Raw genomic sequence first — 11,442 nt, forward strand, 5'->3', positions numbered from 1 at the left:
CTAATGACGCTGATTTGAATAAAGTTTGAAGTTCTGGCTGATTTGAATCCTGTTGAATGTGAATAATTCAACCTGGGCACGTTTCACTGCACCACAACTGCTCTGTGTCTAATGATGGGAACTAAAAAAACACTTTGTTTAACACACTGTCCCTGCAGTGAGGGCTTCACTTCTCGTTTTCTCATTTAAATCATTGGTTTAAAAAATGTCATTTAAAACATGATTAGATATTAATCATTGATTTCATCGGCTTTGCAAAGAAAACTCATCCAGGAGTATGGAACCCATCATCTTCTCAGTGTTGACGTGCTCTTGAGCAAGGCGTCTGAAGCCGTGAGCGACAGTAAAAACAAAGAGAATGATTAATGGATGTGTAGTGGTTATAACACATTCAAAACCAGTACAAATTATCAGACACACAAAAACACACACTCAGAAAGATCGAACCTGCTGCTGAGGTGAGTGTGTTTTCACGACTTAGTGCTCAACTGAAATTAAAAGTATAACGTTTGTCATCAAACATGTTACAACTCACATTGATGTTTTCTAAACTGAACTTATATTATGGTTTGACGTAAAGAAGGAAATACATTGTTTAATTTTAGTATTATTTTATTTAAATGTGATCTATAGTAAACAATACTCTGAAGGAGCCAATGTTTGTTTGTATATCTCAGTAAAATCATTTTTCCTTTCAAAAATACTCTTGAAAGTGAGAGGTTTCTTTTAAAATTAATTTTATAAACATCTCTATAGTGTCATTACATATTTGTCATTATATATTTTCCTGTGACTTTGTGTCATCTTATCAGAAATATTATGTTGTGACAGGTCGGCTGTTATTTGACTCATTCGAGAGACATTTAGTCATTTGACTCATTTCCAGTCCAGTTAGTGTCTTGGATTGTTCAACCAGTCGAACACACTGAAAATTAATCACTTTTTGTTGAATAATGCAATAAATAATGGATTCAAAGGTTGTTTTACCAGGAAGGAGAAATCCTTTTGTTTACAAACTGGACTCCAGATTCAGATAAACGTCCAGATTAAGAAATTTAAAGCAACACTATGAAACTTTCCTTCTTTTAAACAGTTTGAGTGGCTGTGAATCAGGAGAACGTTTCCTCCTTCTCTCCCTGAACGTCTGTCCTCTGTAACTCTGCTGAGTGGGTTCCATCTCCTCTGAGAGGAACTGACAGAGTCACAGCTTCAACTGTCACAATCAGTTCCAGTGGAAGAGTGAAGCTGAACTGAGATCAGTTAAAAAGACTCTGAAGTTATTAAAAACCAGAGTTTATCTACAATAATCAGCAGGGAAATGTTAAAACATGAAGAATTCTGAACAGGGTTTGTTGGATTTGTTGCAGCAGCAGCTCTTCTGGTTCAGGAAGTTCATCCCCTTGTGTGGCTGCAGGGGGCGCTGCTGCTCAGTACATGTTACGTGTTGCTTAATGTTCTGTTCTGGAGAATTGACATAATTTGACTATATCCCTTGTTGATCATTTTTCCCTTCTTCCCTTTACCCAGCTGCCACAGCTATGTTGGTCGACATGTCTTCGAGCTGTAACACCTCAAACTTTCCTCCTTCCTTCTCCTCCCCCACCAACATCTATTGTCAAATGCACAAATGCATGATCTCAACAATCGGAGCTTCCAACATCATCATCTTCAGCAGCGTCAACTTCCTCCTCCCCCTCCCTCTCAACGTCTTCGTCCTGTATCTGGGTTTGCGACGCTGGCGGCGCCGCGGCCCCAGTGCGACGATGAGGCACTCGGACCTGTTCACCTACCACATGGCCGTCATGGAGCTGGTGAGCATCCTCGGGACCATCCTGATGTGCTGTGGCGTCCACGCTAACATCCCACGATTGGAGGTGCATGGATTCCAGATTTATTGTGTCACAATATCAGGACAATTGTGTTTCCACACCCTGACCTGTGTGGAGCGCTACATCGCCGTCGTCCACCCCGTCACGTATCTGGACCTGAGGAAGACGAAGGGGATCAGGATCAGGAACAGGGCCATCGGCTGTGTTTGGCTGGTGTCCTTTCTCTGGATAAACTTGATGTATCTAGAGTCAACGACCTACGCATTGCTGTCTGTTAGTCTGACAGGCCTCGGGTTTACTGTCATCTCTTTCTGCTGCTTCTCTGTTCTTTACGTTTTGAATCGTCCAGGGCCGGCGGACAGGGTCGGTGGCAGACAGCACATCGACCAATCAAAGCTGAGGGCGTTATATACCATTGAGGCCATAATGGGAGTGCTGCTGCTCAGGCTTGGAGGGAACATAGTTGCTTCTGGCCTGTACCCCACAGCGCTGCTGGGGGAGGCTGAAAGCTGTGTGTTGTGGCTGCTCATGTTCTGGTTCTGTCTGCCCAGCGGTCTGGTGTTACTGCTGCTCTCTCTACACAGAGAAGGGAAATTACTGTGTTGTCAGAGAAATGCAGAATCAGGACAAGGGTCAGATTAAACAATGTTAAGGGCAACATTACCAGACGGACCCAAACTGTAAATAAAGATGACGGCATGACAGCTCCCCAAAGCGAAGCCAAAGTGTCTCATATACCAGATAAACCCCGCCTCCTCCATGTTAGCATGTAGGACATGGACCAAACTATAAAAGCCAAAAGATTTTTGTCAAACATGGTTCCTGTGGTTTTAGGTAGCTCTTAACACGTTTCTTTCAAACCACAGACAGAGAAACATTTTTACGTTGTTTCACTCAAATGAGTCGGGCTAACTGTCGTTTCAAATACTACCTGAAGTGAACGGTTAGCATAATGAGAGATTTAGTCAAAAACGATGACTGTAACTAGCTTATTTTATCATCTGTAGCTAACTAATGTCGTGATTTGAATGTTGACAGACAAGATGCAAAAATATTTAGGCTGTTTAACTCAATTCATCGAGGACTAGCTCACTACCGCCCTCTAGGTGAACTGCAGCACTTTGAATACGAGTCCTCCTCGTTGGATATGATGACATGATGCGGTTAAACTGATTCATTTGAATACACATCAGTCTGTATTGACTTTGTCAAATGATCAATATAATGGACGATTTAAATAGCCTCAGATTCCCTTCTTTCCTCTTCTATCATTTGTAAACAAAGTGTGCTGTGATGGTGTGAAATTAAATTATTCAAATATATTCAACAAAATACATAAATATTGTCATTTATATTCACGTGTAAGTGTTCACATTATCTTTTTCTGAACTGGACTTTACATTGTTTGAAGTATTCCAGTAATGTGATACTGTCGTGCAGTCGATCCCTGCTCAAAAATTTGCATAATGCAATTAACATAGCGCATTGTGTATCCTTAAGTATTTTGCAAAATGCAAAGAGATCACGAAGATCATCTCATATTGTATAAAGACACACGCAGCTGACATTCATCCAGACAGGTCCAGTGACTTCAGACCCAGAGGAGGAAGAAGAACTAAAGCTCAGAGCGGTGAGTAAATTATAAAGTTTTAAGTAATACAATTATTTGCAATGTAATTTCCTGTCCCAGCTAATTTCCTGAGACAATCAGAGTCTGAGCTGAAGAATAATAAGGAAATATTGAATCCATCCAATTTCTAAATCTGGTATTTTAATACAAAGCTTTGTGGCTCATCAAATACTCTATAGTGTTTCTTTTGATGAGTGAAATACAAGTTAAAGTAGTATTATGAAAGTAAGAACAAATAACTAGTAAACATCTGTGCACTTGATCCAAGAAGTGGTTGATTTGTATTAAAGTGTCATCTTTGTGTTGAGAGTTTTACTGTACCCACTTGTTGGAAAAAACAAGTTGTGCAAAGAAAGAATCTTTATTAATATCCTAGTGAAACACGTTGGAGACAGACAAACCAGACAAAGACAGGAAGTAAAACAAACGAGACACGGACGAGAATTAGCTACAAGATAAAACAGGAAATACAAAAATGTCCAAACACAATTGAATTACTGTACAGAACAAAGACTGTCAATGAAGATGGACATGACAGCTCCTACTAGTGAAGCCAAAATGCCTCCATCGCCCCCTTGTGGCTGGCTGGAGTAGTTAGAAGTCCCGTCCTGCCTCCTGCATGTTAGAATATTGGACATGGACCAAACTAAGTAGCACAGCTTCTTTTAAAGATGGTTTCTGGTATATTGGGAGGATTTGATTGACAGCTGAGACTGACTCACGATTGGTCACGTGTGGGCAGACGTTGCTACAGTGGCTTGACCTCCGACCTCTACCACACAGACTCTGACTCTAAATGATGTCATCAGAAGACATTTTGGCTTCATTTCTGGACATCAGCAGGAAGTGGAAACTTGTCGTCCATCTTTATTTACAGTCCAATCGAGCGTCACTGTGTTTGTCAGCCTCTTGATGATGTCTTTCTCTTCATCTTCATCTTCCTCTTGCAGCCTTTTTCAACAACTCAACATGTCAGAGAACATCTCCTCCTCTTCCTCTTCCAATCTCTCGCTCCACCCTCCGCCCCCCTCCTCGCTAAACTCCTCCTCCCCTTCACTCGTCAGGTGCTTTGAGATCACGTTCGGCACTCACATCTTCGCCGCCGTGTCCTGCTCCTACGTCCTCCTCTTCCTCCCTCTCTGCATCTTCATCCTCCACCTGGGGCTGCAGCGGTTGCGCCGGGATCGCTCCGCCGCGACTAGCAGCCTGGACGTCTTCACGTACAACATCATTGCAATGGAGATGATGGGCGTGTTGGGCTGCGCCCTCTACTCCTGCAGCATCTACATGCAAGCCCCAATGGTAAAGCTGGTGGGGATTTATATGGTCAGCACCATCACAGCTGGACAGATGATGTTCCACACCCTCACCTGCTTCGAGCGCTACCTGGCCGTCATTCATCCCGTTTTCTACCTGGGTCTGAAGAAGGCTGGCGGGGAACGACTCAGGAATATCAGCATTGGGTTTGCCTGGGGCTTGTCCTTCGGGTGGATTGGGGTAACAGCGCAGTCCAGCCCCAATTTTCCCACAATCGCCCTGGCTGTCCTCTTGACCTCCACCTTCCTCGTCACCTCCTACTTCAGCCTCTCCGTCCTCCTTGCTCTGACTCGTCCAGGGCCTGGGGAAGTGGGCCGGGACAGGGCGGACCAGCTGAAGAGGAGGGCGTTCCACACCATCGCCACCATCACCGGCGCTCTGTCGCTCAGGTTCGGAGCACAGCTGCTGTGTTTTGTCCTGGAAGTCTCCGGAGTGCTGAGCGGCAGGGCGAGCTGTGTGGCGCTGTTGTCCGGGATCAGTCTCTGCGTTCCCAGCAGTTACGTCCTGCCGCTGCTGTTTCTGCACCGGGACGGAAAACTGCCATGTTTCAAATACGAAGCTGATCCAGGCCGAGACGTAGGGCCGAGGATGTAAATGAAATTTTATACGTCCAGTTTGCTGTGTGAGATTTTAGTTATAAAAACAGATTCAGGCCTCATCCGCCATTAGTTTTTTGAGTTGTTCCAAGTGGTTTTAATAATGTAAAAGATTAAAGATAAGAATTATTGAAGGTGAAATTTGTCCTGAAGAATATATAAATCCACCAGATACAGATTTCTATTTAGTTCTGCACAAAATCTCCATTGACGTCTCAATATGTTAATGAGAGAGAGAAAGAAAATATCTGGATCCTCCTCCCTCATCCAAACCAGAATATAACAAATGCTTCCTTTGGTCATGTTCCACCCCTCCACAAAGTTTCATGCACATTGGTTTAGTGGACTTTTGCATAATCCTGAAGAAAAACTAATAATCAAACAAACAAACATAAAATATACAAACATACAAACATACAAACATTCAAACATACAAACAAACAAACAAACAATAAGAGAAATCATGAAAACAGAAACAGATGAAACAAGGTTATTAAAAACATGAGTTATTAAGCTTGTATCCAACTCATCACGTTGGATCACACTTTTATTCCCCTTTAAACTGACCAAATACATTTACTAATAATAATTATTATGATGAAAATGTAATATTCAATGAGAGAGACAAAAATAAAAATATAAAGGCCTTGTTTAATTTTGTGTCTGTGTCATTTTGTCATTTTGTCATTTGGAATAACAGGACATACAAAGATAAGAAAAGAAAAGATAAGCTAAGATAAGATAAGATAAGATAAGAATGGAGAATAATAGAGAAGATAAGATATGAATAGATAAGAATATAGAAGATAAGATATGAATAGATGAGATAAGATAAGAATAGATAAGATAAGATAAGATACGATAACCCTTTTTTAAATTTGCTCTGTCACAGTATCAAAGATAAACAATCAGTAAAGTAATATTAAGTAACCAATACTATCAAATGTAAGAAATATAGAAAATATAAATGAAATAAAAATAACACAAACAGTCCTGTTGCCTTGATGCTTTAAAGTATTATGTATTGAAAATAGAGAAATTAAGATTTAAATCCCTGGTCTGTGTGCACAGGTGCTCTGCGCCTATTTGCCTACGAGTCCAAACACTTTTTTGATTGACAGATTGAGGCAGCGGTGAGAGAAGCTGTATAATGAGCCCTGTGTCCGTCCTGCTGGAGTGTCTTTGAGCACATGCAAAGAGCCCACGGTCATGTTACCGCCCGTCTGTCACACACCACCGTCATGGACCACACACACATGTTTAAAAGCCCCCACCACTGTTCATCACTCAGTGGTTCTGGAGACACTGAGAGCAGAGGTTAGTTCCTTTAAGTATATTTTAAGTATATCTATCGATATATCTATCTATCTATCTATCTATCTATGTATCTATCTATTTATCTATCTATCCATCCATCTATCTATCTATCTATCTATCTATATATCTATCTATCTATCTATCTATCTATCTATGTATCTATCTATTTATCTATCTATCCATCCATCTATCTATCTATCTATCTATATATCTATCTATCTATCTATCTTTCTATCTATCTATCTATCTATCTATCTATCTATCTATCTATCTTTCTATCTATCTATCTATCTATCTATCTATCTATCTATCTATCTATCTATCTTTCTTTCTATCTATCTATCTATCTATCTATCTATCTATCTATCTATCTATCTATCTATCTATCTATCTATCTTTCTATCTATCTATCTATCGATCGTCCATCTATCTATCTATCTATCTATATATCTATCTATCTATCTATCTATCTATCTTTCTATCTATTTATCTATCTATCTATCTATCTATCTATCTATCTATCTATCTATCTATCTATCTATCTATCTGTCTATCTGCCTTAATGTCTTTCCTTTACTTTCTAATTAAAGTTTCTGCCTGTTCTTAAAAGCTGGACTTTTAATTTGAAAACCTGATGACGAACATGTGAAACCATGGAACAGATTTATTATATCTATATCTATTTTATTATGTCTTTCTCCAGCTGTGTGGAAATGTACGATAACTCCTCCCCTCCGGACGTCTCCCTTTCTCCTCATCTCCGCCCTCTCCTCAACTCCTCCCATTCCCCCGTCAGCTGTTTCCTGACCACGCCCGGTTCCACCATCTTCACCGTCTTCACCTTCACCAACATCCTCCTCCTCCTCCCTCTCTCCATCTCCGTCCTCGTCTTTGGCGTCCAGCAGCGACGGAGACAGCGCGGCGCCGTGGTGACAGATCCCATCGACGTCTTCACCTACCACATGGTGGCGATGGAGCTAATGGGCATGTGCGGGTCGGTCTCCTGCTGCTCCGGCGCCCTCCTTCAACACGTGAGGATGGTCGGTGTTGGGTGCAACATGTTCGCCATCATCTCGTGTATGAAAATGTTCTTCCATGTCCTTACCTGTGTCGAGCGATACCTGGCAGTCGTTCACCCAATCATGTACCTTAGACTGAGTAAGGGAGGCGGGGTCATGATCAGAAACATCAGCATCGGGTGCGTGTGGTTGATATCGTCCGTAGTGATGACGCTGAGATTCACACTCACCCCAAACTTCAACATGATCTTGTTTTTCTGTAATCTGAGCTTCTGCCTGATCGTCGTCTCTTTCTGCAGCCTCGCTGTTCTCCGTGTCCTGATTCGCCCAGGGCCCGGGGAAGGCGGGAGCAAGGGGAGCGCTGACAAATTAAAGCGCAGGGCGTTCTTCACCATCATGGTGATAATGGCGGTGCTGTTGATGAGGTTTGGGGGGAATCTGGTCTGTCTGTCCCTGGCGTTCTCGTCCGTGTTGGGCCACAGCCTCGGCTGCGCGGTGCAGGTGTCGGGGATCTGGTTCTGTCTGCCGAGCAGCTACGTGCTGCCGCTGCTGTTTCTGCACAGAGCACGAAAACGAAGCACTGAATCCCGATAAAGAGCAGAAAGAGCACGGGAGCACTTCAACACGGGCAATTCTAAACAATTCTCTGTGGGTCACAAAGTTTGTAGAGACACAATTGATCATGCAGCTCGAGCACAATTAGGAGAAAGTTTCATCTGAGCTAAATCATGTGAGGTGTGAAATAGAAGCATGTGTAATAAACCTTTGGTACTAACTTATCTACTGAGTAATATTTGTCCATTTAGAGTCAAAGGTAAAGCTTAGTTGACTGTGTACTGCACTTTCAAATCAAGCACATATGGCTCTGAATCTTATGTTACAGCAAAGTTATCCAGGAGTCAAAGGTAGAGAACACAACTGCCTCCTCTAGATTTAGAAACATCCCTGAGGAAGAGCCTATATAGTTAGAGGGAGGCACGGTGGTATAGTGGTTAGCATTGTGTTCACTGTAAGAACGTTCATGAACTGATTCCCAGTTCACCAGTCTTCTTGTGTTGCGTTTGCATGTTCTCAACGGCTCTGTGTGGGTTTTCCCTGGCTTTAAATGAAGTTTGTTCAAATTAAAGATAAGAACTATTTAACGTAGTTCACAAAAACTTAATTTGTTTTGATGTAACTAAATTAAGTATTTAGTTGGCAAACTTAAAATTTGAATCAAAGTCTGTTCAATCATGAAATGTTTCTGCAAATGTAAACTTAAAAATAAAAGACTTCAAACAGCTTCTCTTGTTTCCTTGTTTTTATTTACAGTTTTTCTCCATTGCTTTGGCTCATTTCACGAAACAGAAATGACATTCTCAGAGCTCTAAGTGCAATTGGCAAAATAGCCCATATGGTTCAGCACAACTACATAGATCACCTTCAAAAGGTCATATCTCACCCAAAACAGTTAACTCAAGTTTCCAAACCAAATCATTTTCTCATATAAATGGTCAGTGCCCCCAAAAACGAAAATGTCCTTCTCGTTTGCTGTGGCTCATCTCTCAGAAAAAGCAGGACATTCTCAAAGCTTTAAATACATTTGCCAAAATAACATAGATGGTTCAGCAAATCTCCATAGCACACCTGCAAAAGGTCATATCTCTCCCAAAACAGCCAACTCATCAGTCAAAACTAAATCCCTGTCTCATACAAATAGTCAGTGCCCCCAAAATGAAAAGTCCCTTTGGCATTGTTTAAACACTACAGGTCAAAATGTTTAGATGTTTTGTCAGTATGGCAGTGGACCATCGAAATATCCCTCATGTGCACATTTCAACCTTGGCTCAGTCCTTGAATGGTCACTGAATGGTTACAGTAGATGTTTTCTTTCCAGAATATTATGTGTATCAAACAGAAAAAAAGATTTATTCAAGGTTTCACATAAAATATGTTTATTGAACTCATACTGCCATGGGAATTGTAACAGTAATTGCAATACATCGTGCTTACAGTAACAGAAAATGTGTACAGCACAATGTACTGTCAAACAATAAGCACATCAAAACTAAAATTTGGTAGAGTGAGATATGACCTTTTGAAGGTGATCTATGTAGTTGTGCTGAACCATATGGGCTGTTTTGCCAATTGCACTTAGAGCTCTGAGAATGTCATTTCTGTTTCGTGAAATAAGCCAAAGCAATTGACAAAAACTGTAAACTTACTGTGTGATCGATGATCAGATGTGTGAAACTCAACCTTGATTACTAAAGTTTTAGTTGCACCTGAAAATTAAGCCGCTGATCAAAGATATCCTTATTACAGTATATACCATGATGTTTTTCATGGTATTATGTGCCTGTTGATTTTGACAGTGGAGTGAACTATTGTGCAGGTGATGATGTAAACAATGAAATGATGCCAACATGTTCTGCAGAGAACGACCACTTGACTGAGAAGCGACAGTCAGTTTTGACCAGCAATATATATTCAATTGGTAATTGGGCTAACTAAAGGCAATTGTACCTAACCGCTTGCTCATGACGTCATTCAGATGCATGTTCTCCACCAATCAGGAGTTAGTCTCATCTGTCAATCATGAAAAGTCCCAGTCCCTTTTGATATCATCAAATAACTCATCAAAACCAAACTCATCAGAAACATGAACACTTGAATAAACTTCAGGAAACGGTGCTTCAGAAGATAATAATGTAAAACTAAAGGTAACATTTAACAAGCAAAATATAATGAACAACTTGAAACTTAAATACAGCAAAAAAAATTCAGATAACAGAAAAGACAAAAGATAAGATAACTTACATGAAAAAATAAAGATAATTAACACAGGGACACAAGATTAAAACCATCAACATTTATTTTTCATACCAAATCAATCTGTTATCCTGTTAAAACATCACCAGGACAACTGATTTAATAACAGAATATGATACATTTACACAATAAATAAATAATATACAAACCACATCCCTAGAAACAACCTGAGAGCCCTGAACACCAAAGCGATGTCCTTGCATCAATAATATTAATGTTCCTAATATTCTGCGTTTCTTACTGTATGTACAGAATCACTGTATCAACAACACCAGAGAAAGAGAGAGTGAGAAAACACTTAATAGAAAATCTTTAAGGTTAATATCAGAAGTTTCTTACTGCATTAATCCAAAACCCAGTGGAAGAGTCCAATTGGCTTCTTGGTGAAGGATCCATGGTGATGCTAACCTCCTGGCTGGCCTACAGATATACTCTCTCTACTCAGAGTTGTAAAGACAACACGGTAGTTTTCTCACTCTGTGTAGGAACAGCAGGGGAACAACCAGACTACCCGGGAGAGAGAAGTAGAAACCAATTGACACTGGTAAACACTGCTCGACCACCGCATTAGAAATGCTCAGTGCAAAGCCAACCAGAATCCCCAGAAACCACAATAAGAGCACCGCCAGTATAGCCATGGAGGTGTTAAAGGCCCTCTGCTTGAATTGGTCGGCCCCGCCCCCCTCCCCCGGCCCTGGACGTTTTAGAGCATGGAGAACAGAGAGGCTGCAGAAAGAGACGACTATCAAGGAGAGGACTAAGATGCTGAACACTGGGATTTTGATTAATTCCTCCGCACAAACATAAAACACAACAAACACTGCAGCGCACAGCAGCAAAGCAAACCCACTGCTGATGTAAATGATTTTAACTGCATTTCGATTTCTCAGGCGCAGGTAGATGATGGGATGGACGACAGCCAG

Source organism: Platichthys flesus, chromosome 24, assembly GCF_949316205.1.
Source record: "Platichthys flesus chromosome 24, fPlaFle2.1, whole genome shotgun sequence".
NCBI lineage: Eukaryota > Metazoa > Chordata > Actinopteri > Pleuronectiformes > Pleuronectidae > Platichthys > Platichthys flesus.